Source organism: Dama dama, chromosome 14 (genome assembly GCF_033118175.1).
Source record: "Dama dama isolate Ldn47 chromosome 14, ASM3311817v1, whole genome shotgun sequence".
Taxonomy (NCBI): Eukaryota; Metazoa; Chordata; class Mammalia; order Artiodactyla; family Cervidae; genus Dama; species Dama dama.
The window spans coordinates 43,619,592-43,644,324 of record NC_083694.1 but is presented as its reverse complement, the minus strand read 5'-3'; the positions used below and the strand labels follow the sequence as shown (position 1 = coordinate 43,644,324).

At 40.2% G+C, this 24,733-nt stretch overlaps 1 protein-coding gene across 4 annotated transcripts in view; it reads left to right on the top strand.

Moving 5' to 3' along the window:
* Positions 1 to 24,733, top strand: part of CAMTA1 (calmodulin binding transcription activator 1) — a 965,206-nt gene that overhangs the window by 54,945 nt on the left and 885,528 nt on the right. For 2 of the 4 annotated variants that reach the window (XR_009695817.1, XR_009695816.1), the window contains one exon: positions 23,006 to 23,270. The exons of 1 other annotated variant lie outside the window; for it this stretch is intronic. The gene's annotated coding sequence lies outside the window, so the exon portion shown is untranslated. Of the gene's footprint in view, positions 1 to 23,005; positions 23,271 to 24,733 lie in introns of those variants that run through there. One more of the 4 variants, XR_009695818.1, reaches the window with a different exon arrangement.

The following is a 24,733-nucleotide window of genomic DNA, read 5'->3' as shown; positions in this document are numbered from 1 at the left end:
CATTTTGCCTTTTGCATTTCTTTTTCTTGGGGATGGTCTTGATCCCTGCCTCCTGTACAATGTCATGAACAAAGATGGGCACAATAAAGGACAGAAACAGTATGGACCTAACGGAAGCAGAAGATATTAAGAAGAGGTGGCAGGAATACACAGAAGAACTGTACAAAAAAGATCTTCACGACCCAGATAATCACGATGGTGTGATCACTCATCGGGAGCCAGACATCCTGGAATGCGAAGTGGGCCTTAGGAAGCATCACTACAAACAAAGCTAGTAGAGGTGATGGAATTCCAGTTGAGCTATTTCAAATCCTAAAAGATGATGCTGTGAAAGTGCTGCTTTCAATATGCCAGCAAATTTGGAAAACTCAGCTGTGGCCACAGGATTGGAAAAGTCAGTTTTCATTCCAATCCCAGAGAAAGGCAATGCCAAAGAATGTTCAAATTACTGCACAATTGCACTCATCTCACATGCTAGCAAAATAATGCTCAAAATTCTCTAAGCCAGGCTTCAACAGTACGTGAACAGTGAACTTCCAGATGTTCAAGCTGGATTTAGAAAAAGCAGAGGAACCAGAGATCAAATTGTCACATCCGTTGGATCATCGAAAAAGAAGAGAGTTCCAGAAAATCATCTACTTCTGCTTTATTGACTATGCCAAAGCCTTTGACTGTGTGGATCACAACAAACTGTGGAAAATTCTTCAAGAGATGGGAATACCAGACCAACTTACCTGCCTCTTGAGAAATCTGTATGCAGGTCAGGAAGCAACAGTTAAAACTGGACATGGAACAACAGACTGGTTCCAAATTGGGAAAGGAGTACGTCAAGGCTGTATACTGTCACCCTGCTTATTTAACTTCTATGCAGCATATATTATGAGAAATGCTGGGCTGGAGGAAGCACAAGATGGAATCAAGATTGCAGGGAGAAAGATCAATAACCTCAGATATGCAGATGACACCACCCTTATGGCAGAAAGTGAAGAAGAACTAAAGAGCCTGTTGATGAAAGAGGATAGTGAAAAAGTTGGCTTAAAACTCAACATTCAGAAAACTGAGATCATGGCATCCGGTCCCATCACCTCATGGCAAATAGATGGGGAAGCAATGGAAACAGTGACAGACTTTATTTTTTGGGCTCCAGAATCACCACAGATGGTGACTGCAGTCATGAAATTCAAAAATGCTTGCTCCTTGGAAGAAAAGTTATGACCAACCTAGACAGCTATTAAAAAGCAGAGACATTATTCTGCCATCTAGTCAAAGGTCCATCTAGTCAAAACTATGATTTTTCCAGTAGTCATGTATGGATGTGAGAGTTGGACCATAAAGAAAGCTGAGCACCAAAGAATTGATGTTTTTGAACTGTAGTGTTGGAGAAGATTCTTGAGACTCCTTGGACTGCAAGGAGATCCAACCAGTCCATCCTAAAGGAAAGCAGTCCTGAGTGTTCATTGGAAGGACTGATGCTGAAGCTGAAACTCCAATACTTTGGCCACCTGATGCTCATTTGAGAAGACCCTGATACTGGGAAAGATTGAAGGCGGGAGGAGAAGGAGACAACAGAGGATGAGATGGTTGGATGGCATCACCAAGTCAATGGACATTAGTTTGAGTAAACTCCAGGAGTTGGTGATGGACAGGGAGGCTGGCATGCTGCAGTCCATGGGGTTGCAAAGAGTCGGACATGACTGAGCAACCAAACCGAACTGAAACTATTTGTACAACTTCAGAGACACATTTGTTACCTAATGACCTGACAGTTTGAGTCAGATGTCACTCTTTATAGTTTTCTTTATAGAAGTATAGTTTTGATAAAATTAAGCATCATATCTGTTAGTCTTTTTGTTTAGTAATCATTTTGAGTGCCTACTGTGTGCCCATGCCCTGAGGTAAGCCTGGGCCATTCAGAAGTAAACAGAAGGTAATCACACCCACTCCATGAGAATCCCATGGACAGAGGAGCCTAGTGGTCCATAGGGTCACAGAGGTGAGCATGACTGAGTGACCACTAAAGGTGGTCACAGTCATATAGGGAAGACTCACACATGATGTAATTGCAGTGTGGTATGATAAGGGATATAATGAAATTGTGACGTGTGTGTGAGATAAATTTAAGACATGTAAGTGGTGGATGTTTTATAAAGTATGACACTAAGTCTGTATTTTGAAGATGATTATGAGTTTCCTGGACAAAGAGAATCAGCTAGAAAACTTTCCAGGCTGAAGGAACCCCATGAGTAAGGGAGTGAAAGAAGGCAGCAGTTTGACTTGCTTGAGTAGGTAGGTGTGGCTGGCTTAGGGTTTAAGGACAAGTTAGAAGAATTAGGGTTAGTGAAGTAGGCAATAGTCAGCTCACAGAAAGCCCTGTTTGCCACTCTGGGTTTACATTTTTACTTTGTAAGTAATCAGGATCACTTGAAAGATTTTAATCAGAAAAGTAGGATGATCAGATTTTCATTTTCCACAGTCATTTTGTAGATAGATCATTTAGAGAATGGTTTGGAGGGAAGTTGGGAATTGGGGAGGAATCCATCCCAGAGCTAATTAAGGCCTGTTTTAATGCAGTGGCAGTAGAGAAGGATCTGACCAGACAGCTGGAATCAGTAGGATTCATCATGACCTCAAAGATGTGATGGAGAGGAGAGGAGAATTACTGAGATTCTGGCTTGAATGATAATGGTATGTAGATAAGGAAAGGCAGAAAGAAAAATAGGTTTGAGGAGGTATTGAAATTATATTTGTATAGTTGAGCTTAGAGAATGCCTGTAGAACATTTAGGAAGAGATCTTAGAAGGTGATTGAATATAGATATGGGAACTCAAGAGAGAGCTGGAAAAAGCTGACAGAACAGGTGAAATCTCCCAAGGAGAGCAGGGAGAATGAGAGGCAAGAAGTCCTAGAAATGAGCCGTTTCCCTCATCTTCTCTGGAGCATGAGACTGAATAAGAGAAATGGGAAGGAAATTGAGCTTGTAAAAGAGACTCAGAAGGGCATGTTGAAGATGAATAGAACTTGGGGGGGTTATAGAAACCAGAGGAAGTCAGAATAGCAAGGAGAATGCCAGATTGCAAAATTATATGCTTGCCAAGAAAGTATTTTTTGATGTATAAGAGATTAAGATACTCTTTAGAGGAGGAAATAGAGGGTTGTTTATTTAAATGAACTTGGGACAGTTGGCTTACCAGCTAAAAAACAAGTCTATCTCATGTTGTTCAGTCACTATGTCTGAACTTTATATTGGATACTTTATATCAAAATAAGTGAAAAGTAAATGTAAAAAGTGGAAATGATAACACACTAGGAGAAAATATGAGTCTATTTACACCGTGTTCAGTGTTCTTATCATGACATCAGAATTAGAAAAGAGAAGACTGATAAATTGTACTGCATATAAATTCACCATTTCTATGTGCTAAAGATGCTGATGCTGAATCTCCCATACTTTGGCCACCTGATGTGGAGAGCCAGCTTGTTGGAAAAGACCCTGATGCTGGGAAGCATTGAGGGCAGAAGGAGAAGGAAGCGACAGAGGATGAGTTGGTTGGAGGGCATCACCAACTCAATGAATATGAGTTTGAGCAAACTCCAGGAGATAGGAAAGGACAGGGAATCCTGGCGTGCTGTAGTCCATGGGGCGGCAAAAGAGTTGGACACAACTTAGTGACTAAACAACAAAGATATGATAAAATAAAACTGTAAATGGGAAACTAGGAGAAGTATTTGTCACATATTTGACAGAGGTTTAATATCCTTGATATATAAAAGATCTTTGAGTAAAATGAGTGACTGGAGATTTCTGGTTAAGCATTGATGAGTAATTGGTTAAGCAGTTTACTTAATTAAGATGTATTTCTCTTCCTTCCAAAATTCTGGTGAAATGACAGAAAAGAATCACAAAATATAAACCTACAACAATAGAAAATATGGGAGTGGGGAAATTTTTTGTTAACGGTAGACTAAGCAGTTGCTCCCTCTTTCCTGCAGTTAGGAAAGCTAAACGCAATTTAAAACGAAATTTGTTTGAGGGTGATAGTGGTAACAAGAACAGTGAAGATCTGTGGGACTAAGATCTGGGGAGTAAGTAAGGAAGCTCATAGATATGAGACCAGATTTGCATCTACTTCTGCCCTAGAAGAGTCTTCCAATTCAAGACGAGGCCAGCAAATGAGAAGTTGGGAAGCAGAAGAGATTGTAATAGACTGATGGAACTGAAGGGTGGGGGGCAAAAACTAGAATTTGGTATAAATCAAGGAGGAAGGGGCCCTGGAAAACTCCTTACGCTTTGAGTCCCAAAGGCCTATGTCCTGGAATAGTGATTTTCCAGAAGTGCTGATGTTGAACTTCAAATCCTCTGTGTCCTTGATTGGATCAAGGTGATCTTGACAGAACCAAATGTGATTTTTTTCTGGAAGAAGATAACATCACTTGGAGCCTCAAATGATTTCTACATTCATTTACAGTGTCTGAAACTTACCTACCAAATGAGAATTTAGGACAGTTTGACTGAAAATCAAGACTAAATGGATTCTCAGGGACTCAGATAATGGAGTAATTATACACCATCACATAGTATATAATATGTGAGTGAAGTAAGCCAGAAAGATAAAGAACATTACAGCATACTGACACATGTATATGGAATTTAGAAAGGTGATAACGATAACCCTATATGCAGAACAGAAAAAGAGACACAGAAATACAGAACAGACTTTTGAACTTTGTGGGAGAATGTGAGGGTGGGATATTTCAAAAGAACAGCATGTATACTATCTATGGTGAAACAGATCACCAGCCCAGGTGGGATGCACGAGACAAGTGCTCCAGCCTGGTGCACTGGGAAGACCCAGAGGAATCGGGTGGAGAGGGAGGTGGGAGGGGGGATCAGGATTGGGAATACATGTAAATCCATGGCTGATTCATATCAATGTATGACAAAACCCACTGGAAAAAAAAAAAAAAAAAAAGAAATCAAAGACAAGATTAAGAATGAATTAAGTTGGGAGATTGGGATTGACATGTACAATTACTCTGTATGAAATAGATAATTAATAAGAGCCTGCTGTATAGCACAGGGAACTCTACTCAATATTCTGTAATGGCCTGTATGGGAAAAGAATCTAGAAAAAGAGTGGGTATATTGATTCACTTTGCTCTACACTTGAAACTAACATAACATTATAAATCAACTATACTCCAATAAAAATTTTAAAAAATCTAAGTTCTAGATTTGAAGGACTATAACTAAATAAATTGAGATTAAGATCTTGATAGATGGGTTTAACAGTAGGTTAGTAGTAAGTAATAAATTGAAAATAAATATTTAGAATGATAAAATATATAGAGAAAAATTGATGGGAAATATGTAAAAGATTCTAAGAGACATAGGATTCAGTGAGAATATTTAACAAGTGTGTAATCAAAATCCCGGTAGGAGGGAAAGGAGGAATAGTGTAGAATCTGTATTTAGAGAGATAATGACTGAAAATTCTCTGCAACATACGAACGTCAAATCACAGATTCAAGAAATACTGTAGACCCCACACCAGATAAAGTCAAATAAAATCTCACTGAAGTTTAAGATTGCTGAAAACCAAAAATAATGAGAAAATCTTAAATACTTAAAGAAGAATTATATGTTACATTCAAAAGGGCAATAAGACTGACAGCTGATTTTTCAACACAAGCAACAGAAGTCAAAAGACAATGGATCAGTATTTTTGAAATGTAAACAAGAATGTAAACTGCCAGACTGAAATTTTATACCCAGCAAAACATCCTCCAAAAGGGAAGGCAAAAATATCTTTTTGGATCAACAAAATGAAGAGAATTAATGCACACCAGACTTGCACTAAAGGGGAGTAATAATAAAGATTCTTCTTTGGGCAGAAGGGAAATTGATCCTGCATGGCAGCTTTAAGATGTAGGAAAAAGTGGAGACCAAAGAGAGGGTAAATGCAAATAAATGTTGATGTATAAAACAGCAATGATAATGTCTTGTGTGGTTTAATATACATATATGTAGTTTAAAAATATAATAATAGCATATAAGCTGTGGGGATGTAAATAGAGTTAGTATCCTGTTGTCTTTGCATTATCCAGGAGGTGGTAAAATTATTAATTTACTGCAGACTTTGATAAGTCAAGGATGCATGTTGTAATCGCTAGGATATTCATTAAAAGAACAATAAAAGAATATATATCTACTAAACTAATAGAAGGTAATAAGGAGGAGAAGGAGGGGGTCATTAGTAGTACTAACTTGATTAATCCTAAAGAAGACAGGTAGACAGAAGAGGAACAGAGTGTATGAGGATAATAGGAAGCAAACAGTAAGATGATAGATTTATACCCAGGATATTAGTAATTATATTAAATAAAGTGAACTAAAAATTTCAGTTAAAAACAAAGATTGAGAAATTACTTTTTTAAAAAGTGGATTTCACAACTTTGTACTGATTCTAAGGATGCATACAAGTGGAAAATAAAATGGAAAAGGACAGACCACTCAAACACTAACCAGTAGAAGACTGGTGTACCTATATTAGTAAAATGGAAGTTAAGGCAGGAAAAGCATTATTGGAGATAGAGACATTTCAAAATGATGAAATACTCAATTCAGTAGTTCTACATCTGTATGTGCCTAAAAGCATGGTGTCAAAATACACAAGGGAAAAATTGGCAAAACTAGCAAAGGATAGAGAAATCTACAATCATAGTGGGGTTTTTCAGTACAGTTTACTAACTGATGGAGTAAACAGAGAATCACTGAGGATATTGTTGTTGTTCAGTCGCTCAGCTGTGTTTGTCTTTTTGCAACCCCATGGATTGCAGCACGCCAGGCTTCTCTGTCCTTCACCATCTCCCAAAGCTTGCTCAAACTCGTGTCCATTGAGTTGGTGATGCATTTCAACCATCTCACCCTCTGTCATCCCCTTCTCCTCCTGCCTTTAATCTTTCCCAGCATCAGAATCTTTTCCAAGGAGTCAGTTCTTTGCATTACCAAAGTATTAGAGTTTCAGCTTCAGCATCAGTCTGTCTAATGAATATTCAGGATTAATTTTCTTTAGGATTGACTGGTTTGAGGATATAGAAGATCTCAATAACACACTTAACAAGCTTGACCTAATTGAGATCACAGTGGGTTTGCCAGTAGATTAGATATAGAAGGAGAGAACTAGGAGATTGAAGACAACAAATATTGAAAATGAAACATAAAATGAAATATGAAGGACTCTGCACCCATAACTGTTAGATTATACATGCTTTTATATACACATGGAACATTTATCAAAATTGCTTATCTATAAAGCAAGTGTTGACAGATTTCAAAAGATTTAAATCAGTATCAGACTTATTACAGAGATAGGTCTACTACTTGAAAAATCAGTCAGACATCACTGAGTTAATAGGGTAAAACAAAAATACTGTGATACTGTCAATTGATGTAAAAATTGCCATTGGTAAAATTCAGCATCCATTCAAAGTGAAATCCCATAACACGTTATGAGGAAAAAGTAGCTTCTTTAATTTGATAGAGGTTACTTAAAAGAATCCTTTAGCAAAAAGCAGGGTTAATGGTAAAGTGTTGAAAGTTTTCCTTCTGAGACTGGGAGTAGAAAGAAGTTATCTTTACCATTATTCTTAATGACTTTCTTTAGAGATTCTACCTGGTTCAATGCAACAAGAAAAGTATAAGGTACAAGAATCAGCAAGGAAAGAATAAAACTGGTTTTGTAGATGGCATGTGTATGTAGGGAAAAAACCTCATAACTTACTGTAATTAATAAGCAAGGCTGCAAGATTCAGAGTAACTCTGGACACAATTGCAATTTTATATATATCAACAACAAATAAAAAGTGAAGTAGAATTATCATTTGTGGTGGCATGCACAGTCCGATTTTACAGAATAAGTCTAAGTTTAAAAAAATGTAAGGCATCTGTATAGGGAAAGATAAACACTGAGAGAAGTTAAAGGTCTAAATAAATAGATGGGTATACCATGTTAATAGATTGGAGAATCAATGCTGTAAGATGTTGATTCTTCTGAAATTCAAACATGCCTTCATATAGTATCAATAAAAATGCCTACAGTTGTTTCCTTGATGAACTTGACAAACTGATATTAACATGTGCTTGGAAATGTAGACAGCAAAGGATGCCCAGAAGAGTTTTGAAGAATGGCAATCTGAGCAGACTTACTCTACAGGATATTAAGACTTAGTTTAACCCTATGGTAATTAAAATAATATAACTTTAGTGAAAGGCTAGACAAGTTGACCAGCCCAGCAAAATAGTCCAGACACAGTTGCACTTGTATTTGGATGCTTGATTTATCATGTAGGAGGCTCTGCAGAAGGACAGAGAAAGGACAGTCTTCTCAGTAACTGTGTTCAGTTAAATATTCATGTGGGGAAAGAAGAGAAATGTGACCCTTTCACTGCACACACACAAATTAATCCCAAATCTGTCTCCATCGAATTCTCCAGGCCAGAATACTGAAGTGGGTAGCCTTTCCCTTCTCCAGGGGATCTTCCCAACCCAGGGATCAAACTCAGGTCTCTTGCATGGCAGGTGGCTTCTTTACCAGCTAAGCCACAAGGGAAGTCCAAGAACACTGGAGTGGGTAGCCTGTCTCTTCTCCAGCGGATCTTCCTGACCCAGGAGCCTATCCGGGGTCTCCTTCATTGCAGGCAGATTCTTTACTAACTGAGCTATCAGGGAAGCCTGATAAATCTGTATCAGTCTGGGTCAAATCCGGAGGAAAAGAAAAAGAGAAAGAAAAAATTTACTATGAACATTTTTAATCAGATTGTTTTTTTGATGTTGAGCTATATGAGCTGCTTATATATTTTGGATATTAATCCCTTAGCAGTCATATCATTTGCAGAATTTTTTCCCAGTCAAGTTTTTTCATTTTGCCTATATAAAAAAATAATTAAAAAAAATGACCATTTTTCACTGTATGAGGGAATGGAAGTAATGCGGGAGTGGGTCCATAAAAAGTCAAGAGAACGGTAGAGAATGTAAGAGTAGCACACATAGAGGGGGGCTGCATCCTCTAGGGTGAGGCAGAGCCCTTGAGGAAGAGTCCCCGTGGTGCCCAGGGCTGAGACCCACGCCTGGTCTCCAGGGCAGGCTGTGGCTTCCTGCAGGGCAGAGACGTCTCTGTTCTGTCGCGCTGGTGGATCTTGATGGAAGCCGGTAGTGGTTTAGTCGCCAAGTCATGTCTGACTCTTGTGACTCCACTGATTGTAGTCTGCCAGGCTGCTCTGTCCATGGGATTCTTCAGGCAAGAATACTGAAGTGGGTTACCATTTCCTCCTCCAGGGGATCTTCCTGACCCAGAGATAGAACCCACGTCTCCTGCATTGCAGGTGGATTCTTTACCAAGTGAGCCTAGGAATAGAATTATGGAGCCCACTCCATCCCTCACATTCATTCAGCATTTATTTAATAAATGTTGTTAAACATTCTCTCTATAGCAGATACCGTGTTTGTTACCAGATACATAAGAGAGGACCAAATAGACATTGAACTTGCCTTTGCGGAATCTGTAGTTTATGAACGCCTTTTTTCAGGCACTGTTCAGTCACTAGGGATGTAGAGAGTGGAGAGTATCTGTCCTGTGGAGTTGGGGGTGTGTCGCTTTCCCAGTGTGGGGGTGTTCACAGCCTCAATCTGGGAGCTTTCTGAATCTGGTACTGTTGGGATTTTTTGGCAAGTTTCCTCTTGATCAATTATTAATTCCATTTCCAGCCTGTCTCTGAAGAATTGGGAGTAGGGGCAGAAAATTCCAAGCTGCCACATGGCTTGGTTTTTTTTTGGTGACTAGCCCCATTCGTAGCCATCCTGGAGCCCATCTCCCCACCCGTGCGCCGCCACCCCCACCCCCCGCAAGAGTAGCCCCACTAGCTCCTTAGTGCTTTTATCACTTAGAGTTTGCAAGGGTTTCAGGAACCCTGGGTCAGGGACGAAGTCAAAGACAAGATATTGGAACCAAAGATGTTCTTATCACTTAAGAAATTACGGGGTTTTAGGAGTTCTCTGCCAGGACTTGGGGCCAGAGACCCAAGTTATTTTCTGTTATCTCACACTGAAGGACCCAAATGAGATTAGTGGTAGATTAAGATTTATTGTAGGGAATGTCTGCATATGGTAGGGATATTAGTATTGATATCTGCAACTCAAGTTACAATTACATTTGCTTTCAAAGGATTGACTTATTCAATTATGTGTTGAATTCTTTGAGTTAGCTTAGTTTCATAACATTAGTTTTGTCCATTATATGTTTCTCAGTTGTATTAATATGATTTACAGATCTACTTATCCTTCTAGGTATTATTACCAATTATTACCAATTACAGGTGACTGTTTTTAGTAATTTAAAAATCAAGTTGGAATTATGTATTGATTAATACATTGAGGTTCTTTTCCAGCCTGTCTTGCTTTAAGAGTTATTCTGCCTCAAAGTGGGGGGTGTGTGTATGTTAAACTCCCCCCCCCCCCCGCGCCTGTCCCCCCCAAGGAATCATGGATACCTCTTCTCTGGTTTTCTCCCCATGCCCAAAACCTGTTGTGGTCACCTTGCATGCCAGTGCATGTGTGTGGATGTGGCTGTACATAACTGAAAAGTATAGTTCTTCAGTTGCTATGTCATTTCCTCCTCTCTGCAATCCCATGGACTGGAGTACCCCAGGCTCCCCTGTCCATCACTGTCTCCTGGAGTTTGCTCAGACTCATGTCCATTGAGTCAGTGATGCTCATCTCATCTCATCCTCTGCTGCCCTCTTCTCTTTTGCCTTCAATCTTTCCTAGTATCAGGGTCTTTTCCAGTGAGTTGGCTCTTCGCATCAGGTGGCCAGAGTATAGGAGCTTAACTTTTCTATAAAAATTGTAAACCAGTCCCTTATTGCTTATCTCAGTATTTTGCACACTTCTCTAGTTATTGTCTTAGGAAAGGAGGTCTGCCAACATAGTTGCTCACCAGAGAGTGTAAACATTTGCCATATTCCCTCTGGAAAGGTGCCAAACTACACTCTCTATAGCTGAATATGAAAATGTTCAGTTCCCTAAACTGACTGACACAGGTATTACAGTTTTTCAATCTTTCTTAGTCTAATGGGTGAAAAAATTATTTCTTTCGGGTGAAAAAATAGTTTCTTTTTAATTTGCTTTTCTTCATGTGGCCACTTTGTGATCCTTTTGTTTGTGTTCATTCTTTTGTTCTTTTTTCTAGTACATTCGTTACCCTTTTTGATTTCTGTGTTTTTCTTAAAAAAAAAAAAGTTTAATTTTTTTCCTGGCTAGCATGCTGTATTTCAGTCTTAATTTTCTTCATTTGCATCCTCATGTCAGTCCTGTGGGTCATGCACTCAAACTTTGAGTCTCTTTGGCCTTGAAAGCACAGCCAGGAAAGGCTTCTTTACCCTACTTCCTAATGTTCTCCCTGGATTTTCTTCTTTGTGTTGAATTTTTCCCTTAGGTCTTTAATACACAGAGATATTTTGTGTATATGGACAGAGTGAGGTAAAGCTTTTTTCCCCCCATATATTAATAGATGCTTATTATTGAGTCATTGATCCTTTCCTACTGATTTGAAATGTTGCCTTTACCTTGTGCTAAATTTCCACAAATACTAATATGTGGTTTTGTATCTGAATGCTCTCTGTTCATTGATCTGTTTATCATAGGCCTGCATCAGTACCATGTTGTTCTTTGCTTTTTCCTTTTTTTCCTTACACACTGATTTGGTTCTTCTCAATCTGACAATTCATGAAGAGAAAATTGTTGCCCCTAGTCCATCCATCCTTTAAGTTATCTTTCAAAAATGGGGTATGACTTTATAGTAGAGGTTCCTTTGTTTCTCTAAATGACCTGTTACTGGTTTCTGTGAGTTGAGGTCACATTCTTTTTCTTTTCCTTTTGGTAGCAGAAGTTGTGGGTTGATGAGGAAAACCAATTTAAAGCAACTTTTTTTCCTGAATGTTACCATAAATTGTTTAAACACTCACTTATTAATGGAAATTTAGGTTTCTTACAGGGATTTCCCCCTTGTAAAGCAAGTTTTTTTGCCACAGAAAATAGAATTGAAATGATCTCTAATTCTCATTTCTGTAGCCACCGCTTCCTGGCTCTTCTCACATCTTAGAACACATCAAATATAAAAGTATTTATAAGACATACAGGGTTAATAGATGAGTACTCTTGGGATCAGAGACCGCTGACCCGGGGTCTGTGGGGCCCAGGCCCCCTCGCAGAGCATGGGGGGACCAGCATCTGTGATGTGTGTGTGTAAGACACACGTCTTCAGGGACATGTCTAGAAAGTGCTGATCTAGGTTAAAGTGTCCAGCTCTAAATATTTTTCATTGTAAATCATTATGGCTTGATACAAATTTAACATTTTGAGAGCCAAAATTCTTTTTAAAAAATTTTGATTGTGGTAGGATGTACATAACATAAAGTTTCCCATCTTAGCCATTTTAAAGTATACAGTTCTTCGGCATTAAGTAAATTCACACAGTTGTGTAACTACCTCCCCAGTCCCATCTCCCTCCAGCCCTGGCAACCATCTTTCTATTTCCTGTCTCTGAATTTGACAGCGCTGCTGCTGCTAAGTCGCTTCAGTAGTGTCCGACTCTGTGCGACCCCATAGACGGCAGCCCACCAGGCTCCTCCATCCCTGGGATTCTTCAGGCAAGGATGCTGGAGTGGGTGACCATTTCCTTCTCCAACGCATGCATGCTAAGCCGTTGACAGCGCTAATTATCTCATATCAGGGGAGTCGTATAGCTTTTGTCTTTCTGTGACTGACGTATTTCTCTTAGCATAATGTCCTCATGGTTCAGCCACACGTCATTTCCTTCCTTTTTAAAGGATGAATAATATTTCATTATGTATACAGCACACTGTGTGTCCATTCATTCATCGACAGACACCTGGGTTCCCTCCACCTTTGGGTGTTGTGAGTAGTGTTGCCATGAGTAAGGGTGTACAAGTCTGAGAGCCAGACTTCTTTTGAGAGTTGGTTTTTCTTTTTTTCACTTTTATTCAGATACTCCAATCTGAATTTAATTCCCACTATTCTGCTGAAACCTCTTTCAGAGAGAGATCACTTGTGACCTCAGAATTGGTAAAGATGAGGGGCATTTTTCAGTATTTTATTTGGTTTTTCAGATGTATTCACACAAGTTGACTGTGCCTTCCTCCTTGGCCTCTGGGATGATGTGTGGCCTTGGATTTTCTCCTAGTGTAGGATGTTCCATCTTGCTGTCTTCTGCCCGACGTCTGAAGGTGGGCCCTTCTCAGGGCTTGACTTGACCTTCTTCGTGTGTGACTGGTAAATGTGGATATTTCTCAGGAATCAACTGAGGTCCTCACCTCTAAGATACTCATTTTTACTCTCAGTGACCCTCCTTCTCCCTCAGCCTGCTGAGAGGGCTCCTGATTCTTTTTTTTTTAACTTTTGCTACAAAAAACTGCATCTATTTTTATTATTTTTTTCCCATTTACAGTTATTACAAAACATTGGTTATCTTCTCTTGTGTGGTATTAATACATCCTTGAGCTGTCTTATATGCAATAAGTCTGTACCTGTTTTTATTTTTGTGGTAGTTTTTTCAGCAAGTTCAGACTCACCTGCTGCTTTTTGTTTCTGTTGTCTTACTGGAATTTGGAAAACCAGAGTTTTGCTAGGGGACTTCCCTGATGGTCCAGTGGTTAAGAATCTGCCTGCCAGTGCAGGGGCCACAGGTTCGATCCCTGGTCTGAGAAGCATCCACATGCCACAGGGCAACTAAGCCCGTGCACCGCAACTATTAAAGGTCGCATGCCTCGAGCCCGTGAGCTGCAACGAAGAGTAGTCCCGGCTTGCTGTAACTAGAGAAACCCTATGCCCAGCAGTGAAGACCCAGCGTAGCCAAAAATAAGAACAGATAATAAATATTTTTAAAAAATGTTTTGCCAGAATTGAACTTCGGTGCCCACATTCTGTCCCATTTACTTTCTACGTCTCTCCAGGGGTAATTATTTTCCTTCTCTCTTTTCCAAGGTCTCTCTCTCTCTCTCTCAGTGAGCCTTCTTCCTCTCCTGCTGCCTCCACATTCACCTCCAGGGGTGTGCTAGCATCCTAAATTTGTTTTGAGCTCAGCTCCCTCTGCTGAGGGCCCCACCAGAGCTGCCCACCCACTCTATGGCAGGGTCTGACAGGCTGGTCCTGTGTAGTGTGTCTGAAATGAGCTCATGGTGTTCCCCTCTGTCTTTCCTGTCTCAAAAAAGGACACCTCCCATGTGTCCAAGGCAGACCTGGGGGCCAGTTTTAAGATAAACATTTGCACCAAAAGTAGTTTCAGCTTTCTAGGAAAGTTGCAAGAATATCATAGACAGTTCACGTGTCCCCCCACTCTCACTGATCCTAATAACGTGAAGGTGGTATGTTCACCCTGACCAGTAACCAGTACTGCTACAGGACTGTAAACTCCACACGTTCTTCAGCTTTCCTTAGTTTTCCCCTAGTGTCCTATTCTGCTCCAGGACCCCGTCCAGGAGGCCACATGACATTTAGTTGTCCTTTCCCCTCAGGCTCATCTGGACTGTGACAGTTGCTCAGACTTTGCTTGTTTCTGTTGACCTTGATGGATCAGGCATTTGTACGATGTCCTTCAGTTTGGGTTGGACTGCTGTTTGGTCTGTGATTAGGCTGGGATTACGGGTTTTGGGAAGGAAGACCATGGAGATGCAGAGCCCTTCTCATCTCATCAGATCAGGGGTGCCTGCTATCAACGACTTCTCACTGTGATGATACTCTTAACCTTCACCACCTGGCTGAGGCAGTGCTTATCAGGTTTCTCCAATCTAGAGTTGTTACTTTTTTTTTCTCTCAGAGGTCATTTTTTGACACCTCCTTCATCTTTTACGTATTGAATCCAAGCCTACCAGTTGTGTTTCCACATAAATTTCCATTCTGTCTAAATCACTCCTTACAGCCACCTCTCCAGGCCAGTCGACAATGACTTGTGCCCAAACGGCTTCTAGAGGGCTCCTGACCCCTGTCCCTGCCTGAAGTCTTGACTGCTCCCACCCAGATGCCGGAGTGGGTGTTTTAAAAATGCCAGTTGGATTATGGTACCCCATTTCTCAATTGTTTGAATACTTTTCCATTGTCCTTAAGATCCAGCTTCTCAGCCTTGTGCATAGGCCTGTGAAATCTTGTGCGTCGCCCGTCCAGCCTCCCGCCTGGCCCCTCTCCCTTTCTTCTCTCTTCCAGCCCTTGGTTTCTTCCCCTGAACTCCTTGTCTGCTCTCAGGTCCTTCATCCCATATTGCCTGTGACATGTCATTTCTTCTTCTTCTTAGGATATGGTCCACCTCCACCTTGTCATCCTTCTGATCTCAGCTAAACATTATTTTCCCCAGGAAAATTGCCTCTTTCCCCCTCGCTCTCCGCAGCAGAATCCATGAGGAACCCTTTGCTGTTCATTTCTGTAGCATCCTGCACTTCTTAACTCTGCTCATGGTGCTTGAAATGACTTGTTCCATGTCTGAATCCTTGCCTCAGTGTCAAAATAGACAAAGCTGGAACCTCTCCTCTGCTCTTCATTGCACATCCTGGGATGTAGTGGCCAGTCTTCCCTGTAGTTAGGCTCTCCCGATATATTTGTTGAATGAATTTGTCTTTTAATTAGTGAGTAGAATTGCAGAATGGAAAATAATTGCTCTTCCTTCTATTGTATGCGAGTAAGTCCTTGCGTTTATTTCTGTGATTCCCTTGAGTGAAGTGTCCTGAATACCCTGTGTAAGATGTTGTGGTCGGTATGTAATGAATCTAGAAGGGTGCAATCCTCTCTGCTGCCCCGCACGACCTTCCTGTCCTTTCATTGTCTCACTCCCCAAACACAACTGGGAACCTTGGTATGCAGAGCCCCATGTGGAGCACCTTCCTGTCAGGACCAGAGCCGTGGAGCAGGACAGGCTGGACAGATGTAATTTCAGTTCTAGCTCTGCCATTTTTAAGTTTTATGTCTTGAATGTTAACCTTTGCTCATTTGAAAAATGGAGAGAGCAGTAGCCCTCTTGCAAACCTTGTAAAGAATCAGATCGGAAAAAGAATGGAAGATGGTCAGCACCATCATCATAGTAATCACAGAGCTGGCATTATAAGCTTTTTAAGACTTAAGCACCATGCTGCTCAGTTTGTATTATTTATTTTCTTTAATATTCACAGCAGCCCTATAAGGTAGGGATGTCATTTTCTTCATGTTTTAAGTGAAGAAAGTGTGACTTTGTTAAAAAAATTAGTTTATCCAAGGTCATAGAGTAGTAAGCGGTAGAGCTATTACTGAAACCTAGAGTTGTTAGGATTCTCTCTATCTTGTATAGCTACCCTGTCTTTCAGTATAGCTTTGTTCTTGGGGTTTTAGAGACTTTTAAGGCATCTATTGACATTTAAAAACTTAAGGGCCACCTTAAGCTGTTATCAGCTGGAATTTGTTTCTTTACCCTTTGGCAGGTCTGACATCGGTGCCTGTTGCCTGCAGGAGGCGGGTATATGTGGAGACTGGAGGGTGGGGTTGAACCCACCTAGGCAATTTTTCTTAAAGTGAGGACTGTGGACCTAGGTTCTAGTCAGCTTCACCTGGGGGTTTTTACTAAACATGTAGATTGTTTAGCTCCTCTTTTGATGTACTAAATTGTAATCTCTTAAGGGAGAGACTTGGGAACTATTCTCTACAAATGACTTGGTTTACATAGGGGCTTCTTATTTGTCTGAAGCTTGAGAATTGGTGACAAGAGGAAGTGGGAAATGGATCATAACTCCTGACTGTCATGTGGTCTTGGCCCCGACTATCATGTAGGAAGCCAGTAGAGCAGTTAAAATAATTACTGGTGTGCAGGTTAGTAACCTTCCACAGGTCATACAGACATAAAGTCAACAGTCGGTGAATGTTTCCCTTTTGTTTTATTTTTTAAAAGTTTTTATTTGGGGGAATTTGGCATATATCATATTGTTCTTTTTCTCTAGTGGGGACAGTACCTGAGAGGAATGGGTCTTGACTGTAGTAGAGTTAACATATAAATGTGAAATCTGAGGGGGAAATTTAAGAGTATTTGGCAGATTTGCATACCGTTGGTAAAGCTAGGAGTATGTCCAAAGCTGGTTTTTCAAGTCTTTTAGAGAAACTGTCATATTGTACCCTGATTTTCCATTTAGAAACTATGGTAATTTCAGGTTTGTGGCTAATATGAAGGCTGGTAATCAGTAGGACATGTTTTAAATATATAATATTTATTTTAAACAAGGAGGTTACTTTCATTATTTCACCCAGGATGAGCAGAACCAGGTGGTTCCAGAATTGGTTAGTTCAGTGGCTCCTACTGGCTCCCCGTGACTCTTGGCTGTCCCTGCATGGTGGCTGCAGCTGGGCTTGGTGGGTTAAAGTGCACAGGGAGAGGGCACTGCCCTGCCTTCTGCCCACTACCCCCCCCCGCCCCCCCGACCCCGTTCTTGAGAAGATTTTTTTTTTTAACTAAAAATACTTGATTCATCCAGAAGAAGGCAGAAAGGAAGAACAAAGGAACAAAGAACACAGGAAATAAGTAGAAAACAAATCACAGGATGGTTAACTAAAACCCAACCATATTTATTATATTAACTGTATATGGACTAAATTATATTATACTAACTGCATATGGACCAAATATTCTGATTAGAAGGTGGACATTGACAGACTAGATTTAAGGAAGCAGGGCCCTTGAATTCTTCTTGAACTTTGCTCTGGGATGCAGCTAAGTTACTTTTAAACAGTTTGATCCTTTCAGGTCTTGCTTTGTTAGGTGGGTGTGCAGCAGTGCTCAACCCCAGGCCGATTTCCCCCACTCCTGAGGCCGCCTCCACAGCGCTTAAGGAGTACTCCAGTGTCTGGTGAATTTAAAGTTTTTCAGTCTCTGCCCCAGTTCTTAAATAGCTTTTTTGAGATGTAATTGGCATATACTGAGTTGCGCCTACTTTTGAGATGTGTCCTCGTGCACACCCCGTGGCCATCCCCCCTCCACCGGAAGGAGCGGTCCAGTCACTCTTAAAAGTTGCTCGTGCTCAGGGCACGTGGGCCCCTTTCTCCTCCTTGCTTTCTCCTTTCATTAAATCTTTGAAGCTATCAGGGAGAAAATTATATTGTTGAGGATAAAGTTCCAGGTAGACAGGTATTTAACTTATAGTTTTTGCTTTTGTTTTCTTTTTGAGGATTGTAGCGGAAATAATATGATGATTGCAGGTGTAGGTTGCTGTATCACTTATAGAAAGTTTTAAGAAACAGGCATATATTTTAGAGCAGACTGAGAAGCTTGGCAGAGAAAATATATTTTCAGAAAGGTTGAAAAAAACTGCAGAGAGGGTAGCTGTAGTGGGAAGGGGGTGGGGGAGGGAGCATCTTCTGCTGGCGGTGCCCCCCTGGGTGCACTTGGAGGAACCACATTCGTGGATACCAAGTGCTTTTCTTGTCTTGGTTTTTCAAACAAGCAATATTTCTAATATGCTGAAAAAAACTAACAAATTCTAAGATGAAAGGGTAATAGAAATATAATCCCCACTTAACTGAAGGATATACTTAGCTCAAGTGCATTTTATTCTAGTGAATTGTCTGTTTTATTGAGTGACATTTTGGTGATTTATTTATTTATATTTATAGATTCAAGTTTTTTTTTTTTTTTTTTTTAAATGCCCCATCACTATAATAAACTTTTGGCTGGACAGTTTCATTTTGCTCTCAGAGTACACTTGCTGAGATTAGTTTCTGCTGCAGAAAGCATTATATTGTTGAGTTAATAGCCATTTTGTAAAGAATTAGTAAAATATATAGAACTCTGTTTTAATGGGTTTCTTCAGCTGTCTCCTAGCTTCTCTGACTCTCTGAATTTTCTTGGCTCTTTATTTTTTATTTCTTTCTGGTTCTTGTGTGTATTTTGAAAGTATATGCCTGAGGTGAAAATGGCAGCGTTTCTGTCATGATTTAACCTTACTAGAAACGACGTTCTTTGTTCTGTGTCTCTTTAGTTGAGGAATGAGCCAGTTCTCTGTGTTTATAAATGCTGGCTGCTCCTTGGCAAATAAACAGACAAAACCCCAAAAACATTGAAACAGCAACAACAAAAAACAACCCCCCATAACTCAGAGTACAGATTGAGCATGTTGGAAAATGTGTTCTTTAAAAAGTTGTCCAGACAGTTAGAACTTAAATATGGGTGAGAATTTCTTTGGAAAAAGTCTTCTTTGCTCGAACTCCAATGACTTGTTGGTCTTGTGAAAGTGAAACCTTGTGTGTTTCTTACTGTAGTAATGTTAAGTCAGCCGTGTGGTCGTACAGTTTTCTTTCCAATTTCGGATTGAGGGTAGGGTATGTGCTAGTTGTGCTCCTAAAATTTGGGTAGTGTAGGACTTTTGAACATTCCCTGTTTATTTTATTTACTGCTCGTCATTTGGAAGAGGCCTCTCTTTCTCTACCCGCTGCTGTGAAAGTGCTAGTTCTGCCACTGATGGATTTATTTGGGGTCAAAGACCGCCCTTCCCCCACCCCTCAGTTCACTTTTATTGGTATCTATGAATCCAGTCCATTTGTAGTCCTTGCGGGACTGTCTTTGGGGCCCAGGAAGGGGGCTAGGAGAGTGCTTTGTTTCTCAAATTTCACCTTAAGCCAGTCTTTTGGGAAAAAATAAAAAGCGACTCGCGTCCCATGTCCTCTAGAATCTGGAGCAGAACTGTTGCTTCAACAGACCTCTGGTTAAGTAGGCAGGTGTCAGATTGTGTCTCTGGGAAAAAGGAAGTGTGTCCCATATACCAGCCTCTGGGGCTCTCCTGGTTGTCGCAGCTGAATCCGTGCTTCTCATATGTGTTGGCCCCAGTGGTCTCTGTTGTTCAGTCTCTCGGTCGTGTCTTGACTGTTTGCCACCCCTTGGACTGCAGCACGCCAGGCTTCAGGAATTTGCTCAAACTCGTGTCCTTTGAGTTGGTGATGCCATCCAACCTTCTCATTCTCTGTCGCCCCCATCTCCTCTTGTCCTCCGTCTTTGCCAGCATCAGAGTCTTTTCCAATGAGTCGGCTCTTCGCATCAGGTGGCCAAATTATTGGAGCTTCAGCTTCAGTATCAGTCCTTCCAATGACTATTTAAGGTTGATTTCCTTTAGGATTGATTGGTTTGATCTCCTTGCCGTCCAAGGGATTCTCAAGAGTCTTCTCCAGCACCACAGTTTGAAAACATCAATTCTTTGGTGGTCAACTTTCTTTATGGTGCAACTCTCACAACCATGCATGATTACTGGAAAAATCATAGCTTTGACTAGATGGACCTTTGTCGGGAAATTAATGTCTCTGCTTTTTAATATGCTGTCTAGGTTAGTCATAGCTTTTCTTCCAAGGAGCAAGCGTCTTTGAATTTCATGGCTGCCGTCACCATCCGCAGTGGTTTTGGAGCCCAAGAAAATAAAGTCTGTCACTGTTTCCATTGTTTCCCCATCTATTTACCATGAAGTGATGGGGCTGAATGCCATGGTCTTTTTTCTTTTGAATGTTGAGTTTTAAGCCAGCTTTCTCACTCTCCTTTTTCACCTTCATCAAGAGGCTCTTTAGTTCCTCTTTGCTTTCTGCCATTAGAGTGATGTCATCTGCATATCTGAGATTATTGTTATTTCTCCCAGTAGTCTTGCCTTCTTTTTACTTATTAAATTACATTCTAGGGGATCCTCCTGACCCAGGGATCGAACCCAGGTCTTCTGCATTGCAGGCAGATTCTTTACTGCCTGAGTAACCAGGGAAGCCCTAGTTAGGTTCTAGGGTCCTTGAATAGTAGAGGCGTGGTAAACTCCTTCCTGGTAGCCCTTCCTTTTCCAAATAGCAAACACATGTGAAAAACACTGGCTAAAATCCCTCATAGATTTTCTTTAAGTCACCTAAAATGTCATTACTGGCACAAATTTGTTCAGATTGTCAGAACTTCTGAGTGCTTGGGTGGGGAGGGTCCTTGTTTGTGTTTATTACTTAGGTTATATTCTGTTTCATGGATTTATTTGTGGAAACTTGATTGGTTGTAATGCTTACAGGACCTCAGAGAGCAATTCCTTACCACTTGGAGAATCAAACCATGTTGGCCTAGACTGGTGTCTGCAGCTTGCAGTGGGGGTTAAGCTGGTAGAAAGTTTGGGCTAACACATTTTTCTGAGTCTGTGAATTTTAGAAATGATTTAGAAGACTTTTAAAAAGCATCTATACGTACTTTCTCCTCTTGTTGTCAAGAAGTTTTTAAATAAATGCTTGTGTTTTGTAATGAAGGAGTACATATATTGGATCTGAATGTACCTTTTCTCATTTGTAATGGGAAATATTTTAATAAAACAAAACTTGGCTAATGGTAAACTTGCTGACTTCTTGCCTTTGCTTATAAACATGCTTAAAGTGGTCTGAATAACAGTGCTACTAAAACAACATCTGCATTGTTTTGATGGGGTATTGATTCCTTCTGTAGTGTTCAAAATTGCTTGCATGCCTCCCAGCAACAAATTCATATATGACAGACTTTACTGGAGAGGAGCATCCCAGATAAATGAAAGGCTAGTTTACTTTTCAGTATCTCTGAAACTTTAAAAAAAAGTCATGTTTTTAGAAATGTGGCCTTGAGGCACTAACACACTTGTATTTAGTGCATGAAGCTCTGCCAGTTATTTCTTAACAAAACCTAATCAGGGGGAACAAAAATCTTTATAGAGTTTATTTATTGATTGCTCTAAGCCACCAGAAAGAATATCCTGTTCCTCTTAATAAAATCCTGTGGGGCAGTTGTCTTTATTTTAATAGGAAAGTATTCGGGGAATTTGATTTTATCAAGGGTAAACTCAAATGTTAGATATTGTAAGATTGAAGTTAACCTTGGAGGCTGGAAGAAGGAATGGTACCTAAAGTTCTTTCTAGTGATGCTCCCTTTTCCCCTCTTAGATAGAGAGGCATTATTTCTATTGCCTGTTACAACTCACTGTACAGCAAGAAGTGAAGAAATTTGTTTGGATCCTTAAGTCAGGAAATGTAGCCCGCTCAAGTTTAGTTTTAGAGAGAAGACTGAAGATCATTAGTAAATAAAATAGTAGTCATTTTATTTACTAGTGAAAGGAATATGGAAATTATTTACTGTAACTCCTAATTGTTATGCTTGCTATTGCCGCAAAGTTAAGTGTGTTTGTCATGATTTCTGTGGTGGCTACATGATGCAAAACAAAACCTTAGCTCTTTCTGTCCTTTTAAGGTTTATTAATGTCCTTTTTAGTTTGTTAATGAGGGAAATGAGTAAATACCAACAGGAAATTGAGGCCTCAACTGTCATACACTTTTTCCCATTGTTAAGATATTCTTTATGTCAAGCTTCTATTAATTCTGTTTGATTCCAGTAGAGATAGCAAGTTATTTTGCTTAAAATGTCTTTTCCCCCCTGTGCAATGAGAGTTGAGTGTGAGAACAGATCTTAATAGATATAGTTACACAGTTTATTTTATCATGTATCACTTTATTGCTGTCTTCTAGAACATTGTTATACCAAATGTTCCAATAATGGAAATTTTATGCAGCTACTTCAAATGAAACAAATTTGCAAAAACTCAATTTTGGAACTCATTCCTTGAGGAGAGGAAAAAAAAAAAAACTCACCACGCTGTGACCAAATTAGATTTCTGATATGTTGGCAACTTAAAACACAGTGTCATTTCCCGAAAATGGGGCATGGGTCCAGTGGAAATGTCAGTACTTCAGTCACTTGTAATGGGGGATATTTGGGGTTTAATGTGATTGAATGGTTAAATTTTTATTTAAAAAAGGTAATTAAAATTTGGTTTTGTACCTAATTAAAAATGGCTCAACATGGACTCAGCAGTGACTGTGTTCAGTTACAGGGGGCGTCGTCTTTTCAAGAACTTGAGTTTGATTCTGGGAGGTGCGAGTTTTACTTACTGGAGCTCCTTTGTTTTGCAGAGATCATGATGCAGCCGTCCTTTTGGATTTCTTTTTAATAATGTGTGACCCTTCACCTTTGATCCCCTGACCTGCATTACCTTGGTAACCATTTCATTTTTTAATTTAATTTCATTTTTTGATTTTGGTGTACAAGCTGTAACATTTCATCTCTCAGAGTGTAACACGCTGATTTCCTCAAATAGAGATACCCCTTTAAGTGATAAACTTGCAAAATGCTGTCTTCGTTTTCTGTATTAAAATTCATTTCAGTTTTAAAAATAAAGTGTAATCTGTGTTTTCATCCTTTAAAAATTTTAAGTTTAATGAGTGCATTTCCCCACACAGTATATTTCCTCTTCTATTCATGTTTTGCAGTAGCCAGATGAACTTGGTGTTCACATGTAACTTGCACACACCCCAGACACCCACATCTCCTCCCCCACTCCACTCCCATCCCTACCCCCGCACCCCCCCACCCCCACCCCGTCACCACACACACCTCCCCACCATCACCACAGTCACCACACACCCCTTCCTTTGCAGATTCACTCTCCTTCTTTCAGAAATGGTGGCGACTTGAATTTAACTGGGCTCCACTGCCACTTTCTACCACCTCACATGCATGACATTTTATATTCTCAAGTGTTGTTGAAAGAAAAAGTTTAGCCCTTGAGTTCCATGTATCGGCTGGAAGATAAGAAAGTTGTCTCATTCCCAAAATTCACCTTTCCCCCTCCTTCGGTATTTTATCCTTTATTTGAGATGTAAGTTAAGAATGAATGACATTTCTAATGTGATCAGACGTGTCCTTTGCTGAAACCTGGTTAGTCGGCTCTGATGGTCTATACACCAGACTGACTGCTTTATGCCACATGCTATTTCATGACTGCTTTTCAGACAGTGCATTTGCAACTGTATTCCACTTTTCAGAAAACTCTTATTCAAAAGCAAAAGAAAAACCCTGAAATCTAAAAATAAAAGTCAAACTTAAGTTAATTCTTTGAACTGGCAAGATATTCCTGAGAAATCATGTTCTTTAAAAAAAAAGAAAAATCATGTGAAATCTCGTAGCATGGCCTGCTGAAGCACAGATTATTTTCTAAGTGTCTCATTATTTTATTCTCCAACATTTAATGCTGATGCTTTAATTGCACACAGCTGAAGCTGCTAAATGAGCACTGAAATGGATTTAAGTCCTCTCTGAGCTTTGTTGATACCTATAAAAGTTTATGTCATTCATTAGAACCACAAATTAAAATTAGTTGTAGTGAGCTGCTCATTGGAGATCGGAACGCTCACGAACACTTCTTCAGGCCTCCTCGCTCGTCTTTGTCTGTTATACTTAACGTACCTGGGAAACTGCCCTTGGCTTGTCGGGTGTCTTTTCACAGAATTGCAGAATGTCAGAGCTGTGAAGTATGAGTAGGTAAAACATCCCATGATTACAGAGCCAGAAAGGGCATGAATGTTCCAGGAGTGGGAGCAGCTTACTTATCCAACCTTGCATTTTAAGGTGATTTATTTTTTTAAATGATAATGCTTTTAGAGTTGTGTGGGAATGTTTTCCAGGTTGCATCCTTTTATTTGTTCCTCTCTGACCCCTGTCCTTCTAGCATGAGAAGGGTAACGTGTGGCTCGGAGTTTGCTGAACAGACGTGGCAGGGCTGGAGGGGCTGTGAGCGGTGGTCTGATCTACTCTTCTTGCTAAAGCAGTCCTGTGCCTGCCCGACCCCCGAGGGGGAGCTG